General features: G+C 45.1%; 1 long non-coding RNA gene across 2 annotated transcripts; it reads left to right on the plus strand.

The window, feature by feature from the left end:
* Window positions 1-8788: 8788 nt before the first annotated feature.
* On the plus strand, window positions 8789-23709 carry LOC125933482 (uncharacterized). 2 transcript variants are annotated; one of them, XR_007460969.1, is made up of 3 exons: window positions 8789-9098; window positions 15943-16097; window positions 22867-23709. It is a non-coding gene; the product is annotated as an uncharacterized LOC125933482 (long non-coding RNA). The 2 variants fall into 2 exon arrangements; XR_007460970.1 differs by having other exon boundaries at window positions 8789-9087.
* Window positions 23710-24064: the final 355 nt, after the last annotated feature.

Below are 24064 nucleotides of genomic sequence, written 5' to 3' on the forward strand. Positions count from 1 at the left end.
TGTAAGTAGTTAGTATGGTTTGGTTTGAAGACTTTGCCATTGTAATAAACCATCTAAAAAAGTTGAGACATGGCACAAAAACAGACACTCAGATCAATGGAATGGAATAGAGAACCCAGAAATGGACCCACAAACGTACGGCCAACTAATCTTTGACAAAGCAGGAAAGAATATCCAATGGAAATAAAGACAGTCTCTTCAGCAAGTGGTGCTGGGAAAACTGGACAGCGACATGCAGAAGAATGAACCTGGACCACTTTCTTACACCAGACGCAAAAATAAACTCAAAATGGATGAAAGACCTCAATGTAAGACAGGAAGCCATCAAAATCCTCCAGGAGAAAGCAGGCAAAAACCTCTTTGATCTTGGCCGCAGCAACTTCTTACTCAACACGTCTCCAGAGACCAGGGAAACAAAAGCAAAAATGAACTATTGGGACCTCATCAAAATAAAAAGCTTCTGCACAGTGAAGGAAACAATCAACGAAACTTAAAGGCCACCGACGGAATGGGAGAAGATATTTGCAAACGACATATCAGATAAAGGGTTAGTATCCAAAATCTATAAAGAGCTCACCAAACTCCACACCCGAGAAACAAACAATCCAGTGAAGAAATGGTTAGAAGACATGAATAGACACTTCTCTAAAGAAGACATCCAGATGGCCAACAGACACATGAAAAGATGCTCAATGTCACTCCTCATCAGGGAAATACAAATCAAAACCACACTGAGATAAGACCTTCTGCCGGTCAGAGTGGCTAAAATGAACAAATCAGGAGACTATAGATGCTGGAGAAAATGTGGAGAAACGGGAACCCTCTTGCACTGTTGGTGGGAATGCAAACTGGTATAGCCGCTCTGGAAAACAGTGTGGAGGTTCTTTTGCGGCAACGTGGATGGAACTGGAGAGTGTTATGCTAAGTGAAATAAGTCATACAGAGAAAGACAGATACCATATGTTTTCATTCTTATGTGGATCCTGAGAAACTTAATAGAAGACCATGGGGGAGGGGAAGGAAAAAAAAAAGAGGTTATAGAGAGAGGGGGCCAAACCATAAGAGACTCTTAAAAACTGAGAACAAACTGAGGGTTGATGGGGGGTGGGAGGGAGGAGAGGGTGGGTGATGGGTATTGAGGAGGGCACCTGTTGGGATGAGCCCTGGGTGTTGTATGGAAACCAATTTGACAATAAATTTCATATTAAAAAAATAAATAAATAGCTTGCAAAAAATAAATTAAATTTTTTTTTTAATTTTTAAAAAAATTAAAAAAAATTTAAAAGTTGAGACAAAAGGAACTTGATCTGATAAGATATGTAGGACTTCCCCTGGGCAGACTTTGTAAGAATCACCATGATAACATACCTTTATGGGTTAAGATTTTACATTTGACTTTTAATTTTTAAATTTTATTTATGTATTTTTTAAATTTGACTTTTAAAAAAGAAGGCATCATGCCAAAGTGGGAAGGTTTCAACCATGTAGTGAGTTCTCCAGATTCTCATCTAGAGGCAGAGTAGACCTGGAGAAATCATTTCCTCACATTAGGACTTCCCTTTGTATGGAGTATTTAAGCTGCAAGGAGCTTCAGGACCTTGAGAGACATCTTGTCCTGTGGGTCCACTTCCAGTCCAAGAATGCCCTTTGAACACCAAGTTTTTCCTGAGCACATAGCTATTCTTTCGTTTCATCTCTTGATAAGACTCCATAGTGTAGGGGTTCTTGAGCCCTGTTAACAATAATTCTGCTGTTGTCCTGATCCATTGGGAACCCCAGGAGTCTAGCTCCTCCGGGACCGCAGAAATGGGACTGGCTCGGGGGCACAGGATGCCATCCCTAAAGTCACTCAGGAAAGTGTGGGCACAGCTGGCTCTTATGCCCGGGCTCTCAACCCCTGGGTTTGTGGGCTTTTGGCAATGCCTCACAAACACTACCTAGCACGTGAGACAACTAGGAAGAAGCTACCTCTCCTGAAGTCCTATGGAACTGAGAGCTTATTATAAGACACAGCGAGAATTGCTTACCACAATGTCTTGCTGAATCTCCTTTGTGAAGTTGGAAGAGTCCAGAACATTCTCCTAGTGTTGAATCTTGAAAACCTTGACAGTGGTTATCAGAGGCTTCTGGATTTTCCTTTTTCAAGGTTAAGTTTCCTTATCTTGGGATGAGAGAAAGGAGCATCCAGGAGAAAATGGAGGGGACAGGGAAGGGTCTGGGAGTCCAGAAACATGTCAAAACAGACTGGGGGCGGTTGGGCATAGTCATTCTCTGCAAGGGCACGAAGGGATGCTTCTCAGAAGAAGGAACTGACTTCTTTCTTAATGACCATGAGAAAGGCTGAAGTAAGGCCAACTGGTAGACGGGATGAGCCTTGAGCTACCTGTCAAGTCAGAGATCCTGTGGCTTGCCATGCACAAAATCCCTTCCTTATCCTTTAGTTACTCTGATCTCCTCCTGCAGACTCTCTCCTTCCTACCACATAGGGACCAAAATGGATCCTCATATTCTAATGTCTGATTTAAAAAAAAAAATAACCAGAGATACCATTATAACTGGCACAGGAGCTACAAGACAGCACAATTCAGCTCCTTCATTTCCCTAATAATGAATAAAATCACACCAGCAATTTCCCCTTGAATACATTTGTCAATCAAAGACCCAACACTTAGAGAGCTCCCCCCCAGAGTGTCCTCCAGGTACTATCTGTAAGCGAGAGGAAGCACACTTCTCAGCATCGTTATAACTGGAGCAAATAGGCTGAGAGCTTGTTTAATTTTTTAAAAGAGGGTTCTCCAGCTTTTGGCTAGTCTAATGAAAACCGGTCTGTGTCTACTTTGGCTGAATCCTTTGCACAATGACACTGCCCTGTTCTATAATTTCTGCTAATTGCCACTTGAACAAAAGCCACATTGTATGGCTTCTGGACTGCTCTGTAGTCTCAGAGTACAACCGGCCAGGATATCTAGCGCATTCTCATCGTGAAAGCTTCTTCCCCACGACTGGCTGTATTTATCTATACTGCAGGGGCTGAAAGCCTATTTTCAAACTGGGTCTGAGTGTATTCCATAGAAGAAAAATTTAGGCAGACCATGAGTTGGCAACTCAAATATTTGCATGCTGATGACATCATCTTTTAATATTTTTGTAGAGTAAGAATAATTGTGACCTAATAAGTGAAGCCTTCAAGAACTTCTATTTTGAAATGAGCTCATTTGCTTTAGAAACTTAAGAGAGTTCATTGGAGTTTAGAGTGTTCAGGGATAGTAGAAGGTAAAATGGTGATGTTAGGGGGATCTGGCATGAATTTTTTCTATACCTTTGGCTTCTCGGTGACTTCATGAATGTTTTCTGGCTGTGAAGGGCCCTGTAAGTGAGCTTAGATGATTATCCGTGCCCAGAGAACCTTCCGTGCATGGGGTCTTGAAAACAGAGGCATGAAATTGTAGGGCTAGGGTAGAGGTCCTTATGGCCCAGTCACTCAACCATCCATTTTCAGAAGCTAATTTTAGTATCCTTGGACTAAATCAGAGAGTGGTCATCTGTGAGGTCCTGATAAAAACTATGTAAACTATTTCCAGTTTTAAGTATTTCACAGACATGCTAAAACCTAGACATAAACTGCCCTAACTCCTCTATCGCCCCACAGAGCACACTTTAAGAAAATCTAGCCTGGATAAATATGGTTGATCCAAGGACAAGGTCGTTATGGTGACTGGGCTGGGTGGGCTGCTATAGACTTTTGCAATTCACAAAGCAATCACTGTAAAAAGAAGGAGAGAGAAGTTTTGAGATAGAGTTGCCAATTTTTAATTTTGCTGGGTGAAGACATAAAAACAAGATCATCCACTATCGCCACCTTTCCATAAAAGAAAAAAAACACATTTTAATACAAAAAAGTAGTAAGGGTATATTCTTGGAATAAAGGAGAATCCTTTAATTGAGGAAATTTGGTTTTATTAAGAAAATATTAAATTTTTCCTTTTTAAAAAATTTACCCCAGATTTATCAAGCAGTGGTCTTGGTGTTGGCAACCACAGCCATAAGGATTTTGGCCATTTCTTTCTCTGGAAAACAGTGTAGAAGCTACACAGAAAAGGTTTTGTTCGAGGGGCAATCGGCAGGCACAGTGGAGCAGGACAGGGGCACCATGTGAAGGATTTAGCAAAAGCAGATTCAAATGCCCTGTACTGTATCTTTGCCCACCTTTTTCTCGGTGACTGTACAACCTCTCCCTGATCACAGGCAGTGGAGGGAAACTTACTATGTCTAAAACTGAATTTTGAGGTTGCTGTAGTTGTTACAAATCATTATGGTGAACTGAAACCCAATACCCACCCATTGTCCCTTGGTCTACCCTCTAGGGCCATAGGAAACAAGTTTAATTCCTTTCCCTTGTGACAGCCCTTCACAAACCTGAAGACAGCCAGTCTGTCCTTTTCCTGAAGACAGCCAGTGTGTCCTTCTTCCCCACTCTCTTGCCCTTCACCATGGGAAACATTTTGAATCCTTCCATAATTTCAAGACGGCTTATCATCCTGATTGTGGTATGTTGGCATTCAATTCGATTTGTCTTAAAATGTGTTGTACAGAACTCCGGACCTTGGAGAGACTCCACTGTCTTAGAGGAGGGGGGAATTATTGCCTCTCTTTTTCTGGATGTAGTTTGGTTTATTTGTTTTTAAGTAAAAACAATCTGATTTTTGAACTCAAACTTGAAACTAAAACCAGTAAAGTTTTTGTTTTTTTTCCTAATGTTTATTCTAAGGGACAGTACATGAGCAGGAGAGGCGCACAGAGAGGGAGACACAGAATCCAAAGCAGACTAGCACAGAGCCTGATGGGGGGCTTGAATTCACAAATTGTGAGGTCATCACCTGAGCCAGTCAGGCATTTAACTGACTGAGCCATCCAGGTGCCCCAAACCAGTAAAATTTTTATTCATATGTGGCCATTCAGTTGGTTGTCTCATTTTACAAATATGCTCATCTCATCTTCTTTTCCTGAACTTATTTCTGCCCTTACCACTCTCAACTATCCAAATTGATCCCTCATCAGGTCGGTGTTACCCTAATTCAAAACCAGAAAAAGACAGTACAAAGAAACAAACCAAAACTATACTTCAATAAATTTCATAAATATAGATGCAAAAATACTTACAAAATATCAGCAAAATGAATTCAGCAATACAAAAAAAGGATAATACACCATGATCAAATGGGGTTTATACCAGGAATATAAGGCTAGTTTAAAATTAAAAATCAACCAGTGTACATGGTGTGGCCAAGGGCTTGAGCTGGTCTTCTAGGGGTGGGTCTCTCCAAGTGAAATCTTGCCATTGGCAATGACATGGATGGAGCTAGAGAGTATTATACTAAGAGAAATAAGTCAGAGAAAGACACATACCGTATGATTTCACTCATGTGCAGAATTTAAGAAACAAAACAAACATGGAATGGCAGGGGGGAAGAGAGACAAACCAAGAAACAGACTCTTAACTGTAGAGAACAAACTGATAGTTACTGGAAGAGAGGTGGGTGGGGGGGATGGATTAAATAGGTGATAGGGTATTAAGAAGAGCACTTGTGATGGGTACTGCTGTTGTATGGAAGTGATGAATCGCTAAATTGTACACCTGAGACCAATATTATGCTGTATGTTAACTAACTGGAATTTAAATAAAAACTCGGAGACAAAAATAAAAAATAAAAATCAATCAATGCAAATCACCATTTTGGCAGAATAAAGTAGAAAAACCATATGATTATTTCTCTATATGTTGAAAAAATATTCAAAAAGAAGTCAACACCCATGCATGATTAAAAAAAACCCTCAAAGCTAACTACGAACATGAAGAACATGTCTTCAATTTGTTAAAAGGTATTTATGACAAACCTACACTGAATATCATACATAATGGTAAAAGACTGGATACTTTTCTGGTCAGATTAGGAAAAACAGGGATGTTTGCTCTCACCACTCCTATTCAACATTGTAATTGGAGATCTTAATACAAGAAGACAAGAAAAAGAAATAAAAAGCATCAGAGTGTAAAGGAAGAAGTAAAACCATCTTCATCAATGTGATTATTATGCAGAAAATCCTAACAAATGGATAAAAAAGTCTACTAAAACTAATAGTAAAGTGTAGACACAGGTCACTGTTAAAAAAAATCAATAGAATTTTTACACACTAGCAATGAACATTTGAAAAATTAAATAAAAATACTCTTCATGGCATAAAAACACTAAATACTTACGGACAAATATGAAATACATATAAGACCTATTTACTGACAACCTCAGAACATTACTGAGAAATTAAAGAAACTAAATAAATGGGGGCGCCTGGGTGGCTCAGTTGGTTAAGCATCTGACTTCTGCCCAGGTCATGATCTTATCTTGTGGTTCGTGGGTTCGAGCCCCACATCGGGCTCTGTACTGTCAGCACAGAGCCCGGAGCCTGCTTCAGATTCTCTTGTCTCCCTCTCTCCCTGTCTCTCCCTCACTCGCACTCTCTTTCTCAAAATTAAACATTAAAAAAAATTAAAAAAAAAAAAACTAAATAAATGAAGAGGTATACCATACTCATGGATAGGAAAACTCAATATTGAATTACAGTGTCAATTTTCCCCAAATAAATAAATCTGTTGATTCAGTGGAATCATGGTCAAATATCTTAGGCTTTTTTGTTGTTGTTGTTGAAATTGACAAGCTAAAAATAATCAGGGAAAAACCCCAAACTTGGAGAACTTATGTTATTTCATTTTAAAACTTACTATAAGCCTATAGTTAACAAGTAACTATGCTATTTTTCTAAGTGTAGAAATATAGTTCAGTGGAACAGAATAAAGAGTCCAGAAATATACCCACATATCTATGGACAACTCATATTTGACAAGGATGCCAAAATAATTCAGTGGGGTAAAGAAAGGCTTTTTCAACAAGTGGTGTTGGAAAACTTGATATCCTTGTGGGGAAAAAAAATGAACTTTGATCCTGACTCATACCAGAACAAATATTAACTCAAGAAGAATTATGGACCTAAATGTAAGGGCTAAAACTCTAAAACTTCTAGGAAAAAAAATGTGAGAAGATCTTTGTGATTTGGAAGTAGGCAAAGCTTTGTAGACCACAAAAAAACCCGACAAACTATAAACAAAAGAAATGATACATTGAACCTCATTAACATTTAAAACTTGTGTTCTTTGAAAGACACCATTAAGAAAATGAATAGACAAGTCCCAGACAGAAAATATTTGCAATATATATATTTGAAAAAGACCTTGTACTTAAAATATACAAAGAACTCTTCTAGCTCAATAATGAGAAGACAAACAACTTAATTTTTTAAATATTTGAAAAGATATTTGACAAAGGAAGATTTATGAATGGCCAATAAGTACGTAAGAAGCTCAACATCAATAGCCACCAGGAAAATGCAAATTGAAATCATGAGACACCCTACTCATTCACTAGAGTGGCTAAAATTAAGAAGACTGACAATGACAGTAGTGGTAAGCATGTGGAAGCAGCTGGAACTCTCACACATTCCTGGTGGGAGTAAACAATGGAAGAGTCCCCTTATAAACCATGTTGAAAGTTCTTTCACAAATTAAACGTATGTTGTCATATGGTCCCCAATTCCACTCTTAGGTACTTACGCACAAGAAACGAAACATTTCTGTATGCAAGAAGACACGTACAAGAATCTTAATGGAAGCTTTATTCATAATAGCCTCAAATATCCATCAAAGATGAATAGACACACCAATTGTGCTGTAGCCACACAAAGGAATACTTCCAGCCGTAAAAAGAAATGACCTATGGATCCAAGCAACACGGATGATTCTGAGCAAAACCAACCAGACACAAAAGAGAACGTGATGTATGATTCCATTTATATAAACTTCTGTAATAGGCAGACAGCCTATTCACAATATAGTGACAGCACAGCGGTTGTTGCCTAGGGCTGGGACTGGGTGTGGGGACCGACCACGAAGTGACATGAGGAAACTTTTTGGAGTGGTGAAAATGTCCCACATTTGGATCTTCATGCTGGTTATTTGGATGTGCACACGTTTCAAAACTCTTGTAACAGTACCCTTAACGTAGGCGATTTCATTATATGTAAATTATACCTCAATGAACACATGAAGACACCCCTGTGTCTTCTGTATCCCATGTCACCTGGGCTCTTGCTCTGAGAGGGAGGGTAAGTGGTTAACTCTCAATCCCTCAGTGCGAAACTTAAAAGCCATTTTCAGTGCAGCATTTCCAGAACATTCTCCGGCACGCAGGAACTGCTGTTGTCAGGGTGAACGCACTGTCTGTCTGTCTGGGATGGTCCCGTTTTACTCTGGTTGTCTCTGCCTTGCGTTAACAGTGCTGTTGCACTCTTCCTACTGTTTCTGGTTTGGATGCTAAGTTATTTGGCTGCTGGTTTGCCCTGGCCTCTTACCTAAGGTGCTGAGAAATCAGGCCTTCAAGAGTGTGACGATGAGCCTGTGGGCTACTGACCACCTTCTCCTGGATGCCCTAATGCAGCTGTCCGGAACTGGGATTCCTTGATCCCAGCCAGTGGTTGTCGAGGGCTGCCCACGTGCCAGGCGCCCTCATGCTGCGTGCTCTATGTGGCCTGATAGCCTCCAGTTCTCAAGCTAGTCCCTGGAGGGAGGGACCCCCTTTGTAAATGACAATTTTGAAGTTTAGAGAGCCCAGATAACTCCCAGTCATCAGACTGTGTGTGTGTGTGTGTGTGTGTGTGTGTGTGTGTGTGATAGGGGGTGTCGAGTGGAGCCTCAGTGTTCACACTCTCCGCCACTCAAGATATGCCACAGCCTTGATTCAGAGATGGACTTTGATCTGCGGCAATCAGAAGAATTTTTTTAAGCAAGATAAAGCTGGGCAGCGTTAGACACAGTGATGTCATAATGACCTCTGGATATAGCTCCTCAGCATAAACTCCAGTCAATAAGGTTGCCTTCAGGTCGGGAGTTCAACGACTCAGTTTGCTGGCTGAGGGACCCAGGTGGGGAGAAGGATGGATTTGGGGCCGAGCGGAGACACGATTCATTCTCCTGTTAAAGTGAGAAATGGGTAATTTTTTTTAATTTAAATTTTTAAAATTTAGTTTTGAGAGAGAGAGAGAGACTGAGCATGAGTGGGGAAGGGGCAGAAAGAGAGGGAGACACAGAATCCGAAGCAGGTTCCAGGCTCTGAACTGTCAGCACAGAGCCCGACGCGGGGCTCGAACTCACGAACCGTGAGATCATGACCTGAGCTGAAGTCGGACACTTAACCGACTGAGCCACCCAGGCGCCCTGAGAAATAGGGAATTTTTTTCTTTCCTTAATGTTTTTGCTTTATGTTGTTTATTTTGTCCCCCTGTATGTTCATTTGTCTTTTCCTGCTAAGGTTACCACCTTTCTTCCCTCCCTGTGTGAATCCCCATCCACAAAGAGTGTGCCCAGCACCGAAATGCCCACACTGTCCCAGGCAGGAGACCTTGGTCACGCGGACCGCAGCTTCATGGCATCTTCCTTTGGGAAGATCTCCTTTGGGATGGAAATCCTGTGTCTCCTGAAGAGAGGAAAGGGGATTTGATGCCCTGTTGGCTCAGCTCTCATGCACAGGGCCAGTCAGCGTGTCGGCTGATGGGCACACACCGCAGTGACCCCAGCCTGGTGGCCCTGCCAGGGTCTCCTGCAGGGGTGTCAGCATGAGAGTGGAGTTGAGAGGGTCCCAGACACAGGGCATGTGGTTAAAAGCTACTCCCTTTCCATTCAGCTCTCTAATTTTCTGATTAAGTCCAGGACAAAGGCTCAGTTTGTGACGGCATATCTCTAACACTTCGATAATGTTCCTAAACACCATTTGGTTGGTTTCTCTTAGATTTTTTTAATGTTTATTTTGAGAGAGCGAGAGAGAGAGAGAGAGTAGGGGAGGGGCAGAGAGAGAGGGAGACACACAATCCCAAGCAGCCTCTGCACTGTCAGCGTGGAGCCTGATGTGGGGCTCGAACTCACCAACTGCGAGACCAGGACCTGAGCCGAAATCAAGAGCCAGGCGCTTAATGGACTGAGCCACTCAGGCGCCCCTGATTTGTCTTGTTTTTAAACAAAGGGAGAAGGCACCACATCAGAGCCCTCCTCAGGGATGGGCATCTGGCAGTTTGAGTTTCCGTTTTATGGCCGACAGTGATCAATAAAGCCACTTTTCCAAACAGTAAAGATTTTAAAAATAATTATGAAAACTTGTATAAAAATTTGAAAATATGGAAAAACAGACAAAGTAGAATTACTCATTATACCCTCCACTGTAATATTTTGATGTTTTTCTTTTTTTGAACGCAAAAATCGAATTCATATTCTTTTTATCCTTCTGTTTTCTTTCCCACCACATAATAACGTACCACCTATGGCTATGTTGTCATAAGCGCTTTGTAAACATAGTATTAAAGACTTATTTCTTTATTATAAAAAATATAAAAAGGTAAAAGAAGGAAATAGCAGCATAAGAAGTAAAAATACAATTTCTTACGGAATGTCACTATTAGGATTTTAATGTATTTCTTTTTACTTTTTTCTCTTATAGGTGTGTATTTATAATAAATACCTGTAATTTAAAAATTGAATCACACAGGGGCACCTGGGTGGCTCAGTCGGTTGAGCGTCCGACTTCGGCTCGGGTCATGAGCTCACGGTTCATGAGTTCGAGCCCCGAGTCGGGCTCTGTGCTGACAGCTCGGAGCCTGGAGCCTGCTTCTGATTCCGTGTCTCCCTCTGTCTCTGCCCCTCCCCTGCTTGTGCTCTCTCTCTCACTGTCAAAAATAAATAAGCATATAAAAAAAATTTAAAATTGCATCACACAATTTTACAATACCTTTTTTTTTTTAAAGTTTATTTCTTTCTTTCGAGAGAGACAGAGTGTGAGCAGGGGAGAGGCAGAGAGAGAGGGAGAATCTCAAGCAGGCTCTGAGCTGATGGTGCCCGATACAGGCTCGGACTCAAGTAACTGTGAGTTCATGACTTGAGCTCAAATCAAGAGCCATTGGCTCAACTGACTGAGCCACCCAGGTGCCCCCAGTAACTATTTTCATAGTTGCCTAGTATTTAACCCTATTCTGGTTTTAATGTTTATATATCACACATTACTTAACCATTCTGTATTCTTGTGGCTTGAGGTTATTTGATGTTTTGTGTACATATGTTGCTATAAATACTATCTCACTAGACAATGTGTAAATATTTTTTAAATTTTAAATTATTTGGTTGGGTTAGAGACCCCAGAAGCATTATTAATTCAAGGGGTGAGCGTTTTTAAGGCTCCTATATGTATCACTAAATTGTTTTCTAAAAGAGGGGTTTTATTTTCCACAAGCAAAGTATCAAAGTTTATCGCATCCTCCTCAGCATGTAGTACTTTCTGGTGTGAGATTTTAAAAGCTCATCCGACAGGCAAAAGGCTGTATTTTCAGTTTTTCCAATTTGCATTTTTTTAAAAATTCCTGCTGTGGCGGACCCTTTTCCCTCATGTGTGTGCAGTTCGTTTCTTGTCACGCCAACACTGTGGGTCCTCGGTGGGCTTGCCAGGTCAGGAGGGGTGGGTTTGTCTCAGTTATTTGGTAGAAAAGTGAAATCTTAGGAAGTTCACCATGAGCACACGAAGCTGCCATTGGTTTTACCACATTTCACGTCTCGGCTGTGGCCTCAGTCTGTTCACGCAGCGTCTCAAAAGCCAGAAAATTCTTTGGTACCCGAAGAAAGACGGGAGAAGCGAGAACAAGAAGTGACGAGCAAAAGAGACAGGCAAGCAAGCTGATGAAAATTTATGAAAACAAAACAACACCCCCCCCATAGAAAAAAATTAGTATCCCAGGATATGTCAGGATACGTAAGGGTTCACCCCAAAGTCTAGCATATTCTAAGGAGACAGAGCTGGATTTGAAGGTGTATAGAGAGACCTGGATTAGGATCCTGAGACCACCACCGTCAGGCTGTGTATACCTGGACAGGTTGTTTGGCTTGAACCCAGGCTCTGCATCCGTTGTGGATCCTTTCTTCTCGGGCCTTTGGGTGATCACGTCAGTGTTCATTAAATGAAGAAAACCAAGGCTGGCATGAGTAGGCACTCAGTGAACAAGAGCTTTAACAAAAATTCCAGATCTAGGATTTTGCGGGGTTAGCAGTGGTGAACTGGAGGAATAAGTTTGGAACCGTGCTCTGAATTATCAAAAAAAAAAAAAAAAAAAGGAATCAGTTATACTTCTGGTAGTTTATACAAATCTTTATTGCATTTCAATATTTGAACAAACTGGTGAGACAGTATTAGGATTTTATATTCTGAGGAGCTTTCGATGTTCCCATCATTGATGAAAGTACGCATGTCAGTATTTACTCAAAATCTGCTGGAATTTTTGGGAGACGATTTATCGCTACTGAGAACAATAGCATTTAGTTTTCTCAAAAATCAAGAATCATTTGTTTTTCTAAAATTCTGTCTTTTTAATCATTCAACAGATCAAAGTTATGGCGTTAAATTGCTTTTGTTACAGGTTGGGTTTCATTAAGTGGAAGGATCCTATTTCCTGCTTGTGAAGCGCTCCCCCCTCCCTCCCCTACACCTCCTGGGAACTCACTGGAGTCAGGATAACAAAGGGGCACTTGGAAATGCCACTCAAGGTCAGAGCCAGACGCATCAGGTGCTCAAGCGATGAGCTAGGGAAGAGCCATCCCGACAGTGTTAAAGTCTGGTTGTATGGTAGATGTGTGTACCGACCGTGGCCACGAACCTACGAACTGTGAGATCATGACCCGAGTCGAAGTTGGACGCTTAACCGACTGAGTCACCCAGGCACCTGGGTTCAGTGGTCTTGAAGGATGGACTGGCATTTCCCAAGCAGATAGGGGGCATGGAACACACTTCATGCTTTTATTCTGCAGAGCCTAATGGATGAGAAATGCAGCTCTGGAAACAGACGGGGCTGAGTTGGAATCCGCGGGGCTCTGTGCTCTTGGGCAAATGACAACCGTCTGAGCCTGTTTCTTCACCTGTATATTGGGAGAAGAATACCCCCTACCTTGTAGGGTTGTTTCAAAGACTATATGGAAACCGAATGCAATGCATGACCCACAGTAATAATTATATTCGTTTTATATAATAAATATATGAGGGATGAAACAGTTGAGACTCTGATTCAGCCACAAGCCAGGCGAGCTGTTTCAGTTTATATCAAATTCCTCATCTGTAAAATGGGCACATTGGGCCACATGACTGCCATGCTTTCTTCCAGCTTGAACATCATATGAAATATTACTTTGCATTACTATTTATCTTCTCCGGTAGGATATTCTTCTTCTAAATGCTTTTTGAGCCTTTGCTATGCCTAGAACAGTGTCTTGCTCATAGTTGTAGCTCAGTAAGTAGGAGTTGAGTAATTACCACAAATTTGCTGTTTGCTTGAGTACCACGTGATCACAAATATGGTTCTTATCTAAGGGTTTCTTTTTTTTTTTTTAATTTTTTTTTTTTTTAACATTTATTTATTTTTGAGACAGAGAGAGACACAGCATGAACGGGGGAGGGGCAGAGAGAGAGGGAGACACAGAATCGGAAGCAGGCTCCAGGCTCTGAGCCATCAGCCCAGAGCCCGACGCGGGGCTCGAACTCACGGACCGCGAGATCGTGACCTGAGCTGAAGTCGGACGCTCAACTGACTGAACCACCCAGGCGCCCCGATCTAAGGGTTTCTTAAGACATGTGAGAGTTCAGCTCTTCCAACAGGATGGATATGTCCTTTACGTGACTGAAAAGGGTGTGAGGCTTTGAAGAGTCTGATACATAACTATATTTTCAGGGCAGATTTAGGCAGAATGCTTGTTTCTGGTACCCAGGGCTGCATATGGGTAGAAGGAAGAACAGAAATGGTACTTTCTTGGAGGTTCCAGTTGTTCCTGTTTGAGGGGCCACAATGAGTACTTTGGGTCGTAGCTGATACTCCTCTGTACTATGCAGGGTGGCAATTCTTGGCGCCCAGGCTTTGGTCCCAGTTCACTTGTCTGCATTTTTGGTTAAAGCGTGGTATTTCAGGCTATAAGAAACTATCCTAGGGGGCGCCTGGGTGCTCAGTAGGTTAAGCGTCCGACTTCGGCTCAGGTCATGATCTCGCAGTTCGTGGGTTCGAGCCCCGCGTCGGGCTCTGTGCGGACAGCTCGGAGCCTGGAGCCGGCTTCGGATTCTGTGTCTCCCTCTCTCTCGGCCCCTCCCCCACTTGCACTCTGTCTCTGTCTCAAAAATAAATAAACACTAAGAAAAAAACTATCCTGTGGTTCATGGGCATGAGCAATCCCAATTCTGGGCCATGAATGTTCTTTTTGGCTTTTTTATAATCTTAATTCCAGTATAGTTGGCACACATTGTTATATTAGTTTCAGGTATACAGTGTAGCGATCCAACAATTCTATACATTCCTCGGTGCTCATGGTGGTAAGTGTGCTTTTAATCTCCTTTATCTATTTCACACACCCCCCCCCCCCCGCCACCTTCCCTATGGTAACCATCGGTTCTCTGTAGTTAAGAGTCGGGTTTTTTTGGTTTGTCTCTCTTTTTCCTTTGTCCATTTGTTTTGTTTCTTGAATGCCACAGATGACTGAAATCCTCACCCTTTGCAGACCCTCCCTCAAGAGACGCGGAGCCCCGGGCGCCTCTGTGTGAATGTTCTGAGTCACCAACATGACTTCCACTTTGTCTGTAGGCGGATGGAAAATGCATTCCCCTAATGAGTGTTCCTGGACTTTATTAAAAGTGATACCACTTTCCTCTTTAATAGGAACAGCAAAATGGCCCTAAATTCGAATCTGTTCTCCTGGGGAAGATAGTATCAGGATTGAAAATGAAACAAACATTCTTTTTTTTTTTTTTTTTTTTTCTGACGACAGCGTTCATATTTTGATCTTGAAGACTTCTTAGGGTCCTGGTCCTCCGTCCTTCCTCCTCGCCATTCATTGCATTTACGGTGCACTGCCGTGATACAGTTTTTCTGTCTTAAACAAGGGCCGGGGCCCCGTCCCGGGTTGTCTGTGGGGCTCCAAGGCTTCCTCCAAGTCCCTAAATAGGCTGAGGCGAACAACGCTCTGCTGTTCACAGGATGCGGTTCTGCGTTAAATGGCTGCTGAATAATCCCAGCAGAAGGAAGAATAGGATGCCGTGGCTACCTGCTGGCGGTCACGGCGACGGCCTCTCGGCATCGGGTTCCCCTGGATTTAGGGTTAGGCTGGTGGTACCAAGTCTGTTGGTTTTAAGTAGAAGGAGGAGGGAGACACCCAGCAAAATCCCTAAAACCTTTCCGACATCTCTAATGTCCCATTTCTGCCAACCAGAATCTCACACCGGTGATTTGCTCAACAGCTGGGTGATGACATACTTTTTGGGTACAATATATACACTAGGCCATTAGTCTGCAAGCAGCAGTTGTCAGCTTTGTTCCCATTTAGAGTAATTTTCTCACTAATATGGCATATTCTTCAGGGATAAAATGCATTTTCCAGCCAGATATTCCCCCTAATAGTGAAGTTGGTTTAATGATCGGATTTCAGCCAAGGGAAGGGAAGCCTGCGATTGCCGCTGGTTGTATATTGAAGCTACCAAAAATGAAAAGGCTTATTTTAAAACACATTCACCTGAACAGGCAAAAGCCTCTCCTTTCCAGATTAATGAAGCTCATTCGAGGGGAAACTTAGGTATGAATTTAAGAGCTAAGTAAGGTACTTAGAGCCTTTCGGTGCAAAGCGCACCTAGGTATAGATTTTTGAACTGTAACGATGGCTGGTGGGGTTTTAATAGGGGCAGTGATAACCGGCGAGCTACAAAAAAGGCAGCTGTCTGCAGGCTGACCCTCGCCGGGATGACAACATAGGATTTTTTTTCCCCTCTCCACGTACAGGCCTTGAATATTCAAATCAATTAAACAATTAATTCCCACCCTGCAAACTTGCACGTCAAGCTTCAGCCTGTGGCCAATTTCTTCGGTTGAATTATAACCCCCCTGAAAAGCAGCAGTTCCTAATGGAAAAGCTGACGGAGTCTTAAGTACATGCGGTGAGTGGAGCTGCTCTAATTAACTCTGCTTTGGATCCCCCTCCCCCATTAATATTTTAAAGATTTTTAATTAAAATAATTACACGAATTTATGAAAAATATTCAAGCACCTAGCGTATTTCTATGGTGCCCTGGTCTCAGCGATTCTCCTTCCTGGGGTCCCTTGGGTGTGGATTTCCACCCTGGTCATTATCGCCCTGAGCCCAGCTGCGGGGGAGTGAGATTTATTTCTGAGGCTGAGAACTTCTTCTTCCTTTTACCTTAGTTTACAGAACTGCTAAGGGGGTAGAGTGCAGTGGGGAGGCGGGGGCTGGAGGGTGGTGTCGGCGCACTTTCTCTGTAAAGGGCCAGGTGGGAGATATTTCAAGCTTTGCGAGTCGTGTGGCCTCCGTCGCCACTCTGCTCTGCCGTTTTAGCCCAAAAGCAGACAGAGACCATACCTAAGTGAGGGAGCGTGGCTGGGTGCCAATAAAACTTTACTTATGGACATGGAAATTTGAATTTCGTATCATTTTTACATGTCACAAAATATCCTCCTTTGAATTCTTCCCCAACTATTTATTTACATATGTCAAAACTATTCGTACCCAATCAGCCATTACAAAATAGCCAGCCGGCGGGATCTGGCCCTCAGGTCATAGTTTGCCTCTCCATAGTGGTGCTTCATCTGGGGTCAGACCGCTTGGCTGTTTCCGGCTCTGGAAAGGTCTTAGCTGTCTGTGCGACTGTGGGCCAGCGGGTAGCCCCAGCTTCTTTGTCTAGAACTTGAAGATGGCAGTGACGGAGTCTCCCCTCGGAGTCTGGTTGTGATTTATTTATCGCATTTATTACGACAAACAAAAACCTAAAACACCCAGGCTTGGGCCAGAGCATCCAGGGGCTGTGTCTGATCCCCTTGGGGTGAGCACTTCTCTTATTGGCAACAGGAGGGTGGCCCCGTGGACTTTGCCTCTCGGTGTGTTCGGATTCAGCAACTGTTGAGCAAATGTCCCCTAACACAGGACACTGAGTGGGGAGCTGACGTCTCTGGGGCACTCCTTGGAAGAAAGGACTGGGCCCTTTTGTTTGTGTGATGGCTATTCTGATGGCTGTTACTGTCCCCATCGGCCCTGTGTTATACACCATGAAATAAACTGGGAGGGGCTAACACTGACCCCAGACCACTCGGGACTTTGAATCCAGGTCTTCCTGACTCCAGAGGCCAAAGCTGAATCATTCTCCTTATGGCTGTTGCCATGTCTATATATCATCTGTACGACTGCCTACGTAATATTTTTAAAATAGTCTCGGTGTTTGTGCTTAGGTTCCTTTTTAAGAAATTTTCTTTAGAACCAAATTTATTCTGTAGTACGGATGTGCTGTTTGTATTTTAGCTAATAAACATTTTTTACAGAGTAAAAATGAGTTTCTAATGTGGACCGCTGAAAATCATCTTAAGGATGGTTGGTTATCTTAAGGGTGTCTGCTCTGTTTTTAAATGTCTATTTTTGAGGGAGAGAGAGAGAGAGAGGCAGTGAGAGAGAGGGCCAGAGAGAGAGGGAGGGAGAGAATGCCAAGCAGGCTCCGAGGTGTCAGTGCAGAGCCTGACGTGGGGCTTGAACTCGGGAACCTCAAGTTCATGACCTGAGCCAAAGTCGGACGCTTCACCAACTGAGCCACCAGGCGCCCCAAGGGTGTCTGCTCTTCAAAAAACATTGCATTACGCTCTGTGCTCCTAGCCAGATGTGGCCAGAGCCTTGGCATCTGGCCAGTCCTTTGGATGGCTCAGCCCTTCCTATGGCCTGGACTAACATCTCCAACTCCTGTCCGTCTCCGTGCTGGGGCTAGCACTCGACAGAGGACTTCCTCCTGTCACTTCCCCAGCTGGCCACGAAGCCATATTCTGCAGCTGCCAGTCAGACTAGCTCCCCAGTCACCAGACTGGACTCTAGGGCTGGTCTTGCCATCTTTCCTGCCACCACTGCCCCCAACCCCATACGGGGATGTTCTGGACTTCTAAGTGCCTAGGAAAATGTCCACTTTGGGTCCCACCAGCTCAACAGCTCAGTGCCATGGAAATAATTCCAGCCTCACTGACACCTGTGTTCTGACCCAAATGGGCCTCTTGCCAGCTATGTGATCTCACTTGGAAAGCCTGACTCCCGCTAAGCCTCAATCTTCTTACCTATAAGATGGGGGTATTAGTAAAATGTTTTTCGGGGATATTATGAGGATGTACAAGAGAAAGGTCTTGAACGTGCTCAGTAAGAAGTACTGTGGATCCAGAAAGAGCAGAGGCTCTGGGGGCTGACTTGCGATCCCGCCCCACTCCCACCCCTCCCACTGCCTCCTGGTGTGTAAGCTGGCGAGCTAGAACACTGATAATGGTCTGCCCGTGGAGTCACAGACCCCCCGGCATTTCTTTGTCTACATATGGCCCTCCTTTGGACACATCCATCACTAAGAGTCTTCCCCAGGAACCCGGGAGCGTCCAAGCAACCAAGTTGAGCCGCTGTGGCTGTCCGCCCGCCCCCACCTGCCTGAGAAAGCAGGCGGCGGCCCTCTGCCGCCCCACCCGGGCCAGGCCCCAGCCTAGCTACCATTGACTTGTACTTGAGTCTATCTCGTGTTGATTTTATGAGAACTTTCCCTGAAAATCCCCATGTTCGAAAGACGACACCGGGGACCCATGGAGCAGGCTCATCATTTGAATAATCAGCCATTTAGTGACATGCCTAGCCTCGTTTAATGACTGAATCAGTCAAAGTATGACCCCGAGTGCCGGTTAACTTTTAAAATAGCTGTGCCCACTGCATGACACAGCCAACAGGAAGCCATTAAGGCGCTGGCAATTACTATTTCCATCCATCGGCAAAGTCCCTATTTTATTTTAATCTGCGTAAGTGCATTTTCTGCACGAGGTTAAAATATAAATCCCTTCTCCTGAACAAGACTGGTTTTCTGGCTGACTTGAGAGCACAATTTACAACTGATTTAATTTGTTCTTCACAAACATTCCTAATGACATTACCCCGGTGCATATACAGACTGCCTCCTCTTATTCCATTAACTCCCAAATCGGGTTTAAAGACCATATTGATGCTAGATGTTATTATGGGTGATTATCAAAACAACAGACAACTCGGCAAAGTGTTTACTAACTGGTTTATATATAATTTCTGTAATAACGACAACAGATGGTAATGCTACAAACACTAAATCACGCTTTTCGCTGCTGAAACAAATTGGCAGCCTGCAGCACAGAAATGGTGTATGTAGCTATATACAGATGCTTCACTCATCAGCTATGGTGTTCATCTTATTAGGAAATGGGTCTGTTACCGCTATTACAGGTAATCTTTCCATTTACAATTACAAAATGTATATTTTCAATGAAAATGGTTTTCTGCAGCTAAGCTGCCTGAAGGATATTTCCCCTCTAATTACCAGCCCTGTGAATGTGCGCCTCGGCCGAGCCACGCACGGGGGTGTTTGTCCCAGTTAATGGTGGCGGCTGCATTTCGCTTACGCCAAGATGAGTCTCCTCTCAAAGACCCTCCACCTCTGGCTGGAAAGGCCACCAGGCAGCCCTCCGAGGTGGGTCCATCAGTGCTTTAGGGGCAGGGTGTGAACAAGGCGACAAGCAGCCCAACACGGAGGGGACCCTTCCTCGCCGTGGGTTCGTGTGGCCTGTGATTCTCCCATCCCCTGAGTGAGTCGCGATGTGGGAGAGACCGTGGCATTGATCAGCTCTGCCTCCGTGTTTTAAAGATGGGAAGCTGACGTCCAGATGGCCCAGGGAGGAAGGGGCTAGCCCAGGTCGTGGAGTGGCAGGGCTGTGACACTCGTGCCACCCCTGATTGGGAGCGCGATGTTTCTTTTGTCGCCCGTGGGAGCCCTCTGCCAGGCACTGTTGGTGCAACCCGGGGCACCCCATGCTAAGAAAGACAGGGGTCTGAGTCTCAGCGGCCCCATCGCGAGCCCTGCCCACGCATCCCCCTCACTGAATTCCACAGACGGCCAGGGAAACTGAGTACTGCTGTCTCCGCCTTACCGCTGAGGAACCCCTGGGACACCAGGGTGAAGTCACTTGCCTGCCATCCTGTGAAGCTGTAGGATTGAGATTAGAATCCAGGCTGTGGACTGGATCCAAAGGCTGGGCTTAATCGCCGAGCTCTGCTGCCTTTCCAGAGCCGGGCATCCGTGCCTACGGTCTCTTAGGAAAAACAAAGGAAACAACACAGAGGGGAGCACAGGGGCAAAGGGCAGGCGACGCCGCGGGCATTTCCGACAGTGTGGGGCCCCCGCCTTAAGGCCCTTTGACCTTTCACATTTCCCATCAAGGTGTCAGCCGGTTCCTACACCAACCGGCTGAAAGCCAGAGCCACACGGCTGGGGGGAGAGGCTGTCGTGTGGACACCGAGGAGCTAGATTGAGAGTCGGGTCTGGGCCCACTCGCCCGCCTGCGTTCAGCTCAGCCACTTACCGACCATGGCACCTGGGGGACTCGCTCACCTTCACCTTCAACAGCCTCCTCTGTGGAGGGAGGCTGACCCTGGTGCCCGCCTCCTAACACAGCGCAGGGTGGGGGTGGGGACTTGGAAGTTGACCCCTAGGGAGTCAGCACAATGCCTGCCGTAGAGCAGGGGCGTGAAGCGCGTTGGCTCCATTCACTCTGCAAACCACCGTTTTGGCCGGGATGACTGTCCACGTGCCCACTCTTGGCTCTGGATGGCCCCTCGGGGAGAGGGGACATTTGCCTCTGCCAGCCTGGTCCCCATTTCTGAGTGCCTCCGCGCCCCCCTGCCCACGGGCATTCTCTACTGGTCAGTCGTGGCTTGCGGTGGCTTTGTTCCTGTCCTCTTTAGGGCCTCCCTTGGTCTGAGGCCTGGTCACTGAGGGGACAGGGGTCCATGTGCCTCAGGTCACAGAGCACATGGAGGGGGACAGGTATATTCCACAGATGAGGAAATGGAGGCCAGAGCAGAGGCAGCTTGCACCAGCTGGAGTTTAAGTGCTTTCTGGCTCAGCTCACGCCCAGTGCTCTGGAAGACACTGCCGTGCCTCTGAGGACTGACCCCGGACAGGACCCTGCCACGCTCTGGTGAGAAGCCAGTCACGCGCTTCCCAATGGCCACTTTGTGAAGGGACAAAGAATTGTTTCCTCCCTGTAATTTTCTGCATGGAGGTCTCCCTACTGTCCCCCCGCCACGTCCCCCTGACCTCGGAGGCGGCCCCGCGCCCCGGCCACACGGCACTGTCTTTTCACTGGTACAATGAGCTGCTGTTCTGGGGTTTGTTACCAAAGAGCAGTGCCCGCCCTTACTGGTGTGGGAGGAAGCACCTGGTCTGGGTACGTTTTCGGAAGGACCCCTCCTGGGCCCGGGGCCTCACCAGCAAGGCTGTGCGGCCTCTGCGGGCCAGGCGTTCGCCACAAGAGCGTGAGCTCGTAGATCTGCAGGCCTCACTTCAACCCCAGAACTGGTCTTTTGCCTTGGGAGGGCCATGTAGCTGGTGGAGAAGCCCCTCGGAAATGAATTTGAGTTTAAAGCCCGGCTTGTGGCTTATTTGGCCAATAACAAATAAGCTTTACCTCTTTGTGCCTCAGTCTTATCTTTAAAGTGGGGACAACAGAACCTCCATGGGACCACTCAGCACGAAATGGGCTGTCACAAAATGGAAGCTCTTATTAGCCACCTCTGTGATCTCTGTGTGATTTGTGAGATTATTAGGCATTTGACACGTCTTTCCAGAATCCAAGCCAGTGGGAAGGCCAGCTCTGCTTCTACAGTCTCTGTGCCTTCTCCAGTGGCTGTGATCTTGGAAGCCTTTCCTTGGCCACATCCTAACCAAACTCGGAATCACAGACTGATTTTAACCCGTTAACCATTGCAAAGGAGGAGCCTCTTTGTCTTAAACACAACACGCTGGTTGGGACATGGGAAAATGTGATCTGTGTTCCATGATACGGAAGAAAATATTTTCTTTCAATGGGAAACTTCATCCAATGAAATATTATGAGAGAGTAGACAGGAGACCAGAATTTGCAAAACAAAAACAAAAACAGGCCTGATAAAAAGTCCTCTCTCTACCCTATTGTAGCCTGAGAATCTTGGACCTCAGTTTCTGTATCTGCAAAATGGGGGCATGGGCAGGTTTGAACTCTTTGGTGCCTAAGGATCTCACAGCTCTGACGTTAACTGTGTCTGCAACTGTTGGGAAGTCCAGTAAGCAAATAGAATTCCAGAAGCTGCCTTTGGGACCCACCATCTAAGCAAGAACGAGGCTCTCTGCAAGTTTTCTGGGCTGCGGAAGCCGGCTCAGGACCGCCTTAAATGTACAGCCCCAGAGGACTGCGATTCTCCCGGCCGCATCACCACGCTGGCATAATTAACAGGCATGTTGCAAAGTGTATCTAGCATATCTAGCAGGTTTTAAGAAATGCCTCCCAAAGATTATAAAAGACTTTAATTAGAATTTCACAAAGGTAGAGGCCGAGGATTTGCTAATTGCCATTGCCGATTTTTGTTTCAGGGTTCGGTGCAGCTTCAGAGATAGGAAAGAGCCAGCAGTGTTTTAAGGCCACGGTCCAATGTGACAACAGTGACAGATATGCTAATTTCTTCATGCACTCCACTCCACTTCTTTTATTCTTTCCAATTAAAGCAAATGCTACTGAAACTGTAATTAAGCCAGGGCTGGGCCCTGATTGCCTGCTGTTTTAATGAAACCCTATTGATTTTTCTTTCCTTTCTCATGGCCACACATGGTGCTCGACGGTCAAACGCAGGCCCTGCGACAATGTCCCCGGCAAAACTTAATTCTGGCCTGGGAAAATGGAGGCCCGGTGGCGAAGCTATCAAAAATGACGTCAGTGGGGAAAGGCTGTACCTTGTGAGGCCACGCGGCGTCGAGAACCACCCATGACAGTGGGACCATCCAGAAGAAACGCATTGCCTTGGGCGAAGAATTCAAATGCCCTTTTTCATTCTAGGGCTGTTTCCATAAGATGCAGCACAGCAGTTAAACTCTAGTGGTTTAACTAAGCTGGATGTTAAAATCTGGGCCATTTGGAGCCCTGGAAATGTATGTTATTGACGGATGTTCACAAACCGGAGAGCAGTTTTGGGGATGAAGTATTGGAAAAACATTTTACTTCTCTTTGGCATTAATTTGAGAATGAGTTTGTTTGGTTTTTTTTTTTTAAATGAAGCATCTCTCTGAAATTATTCCTGCTCACACCCCCCTACCCTGCAGTGAATACGTAGATGTCATGCAAAGAAAATGAGGGGGAAGAGTATTGGAGTATTGTTGAGCATTTCAGGGGCTCCACAGATATTTAATGGTGGCAGGTTCAGATTCTGATGGGGAGAAGTAGGGTTTCAGGTATTGTCTGTGGTTTTCTGTATCTAACGACAGGGTTCCCCGTGCGGGACTTGGAAGGAAGAATGAAGTCCCACCTTGTTTGAGCACAGTCGATGCCCGGGCTCCCTGCCACCCCTCAGCCGGTTCTTACCTGAGTCCCCCATTGGTGCCACTTTGGGTTGGGGAGTAGGAGGAACAGGGAGGCGGGACACCCATCCTGAAAAAGCACATCTTCTTTTCCTTGGTCTGTCTTCTCATGCTCCCTCTCCGCCTCTCCCCACCGAATTCTCCTGGGTCTGTGAGCTTCTTCCCATACGGGGGCGACTGGATGACGTTCCCAAAGTCTGAGTGGACGCATTCTTGCTGTTGTGATAGAAACCTGCCGGAGCCCGAGACTTACACCCTCCCCACCCTGGCCAGAGCACTGGGGGCATCCTCCTGATCAGGGCCGCGATGCTCGGATTCATCCGCTGCCTACTGTGTTATAGGTGTTCCATGTGGCTTATGTCACTACCGTCCTATTGGACTCCATTGAATAGAAGAAGAAACAGGCCAGAGGGAATCAGGGCGATCACTAAAGTTATGTGGCCGAGGTGGGGAATGTGGGTAAAAAGCAGATTGCT

The sequence above is a fragment of the Panthera uncia genome, chromosome D2 (genome assembly GCF_023721935.1).
Source record: "Panthera uncia isolate 11264 chromosome D2, Puncia_PCG_1.0, whole genome shotgun sequence".
Lineage (NCBI taxonomy): Eukaryota > Metazoa > Chordata > Mammalia > Carnivora > Felidae > Panthera > Panthera uncia.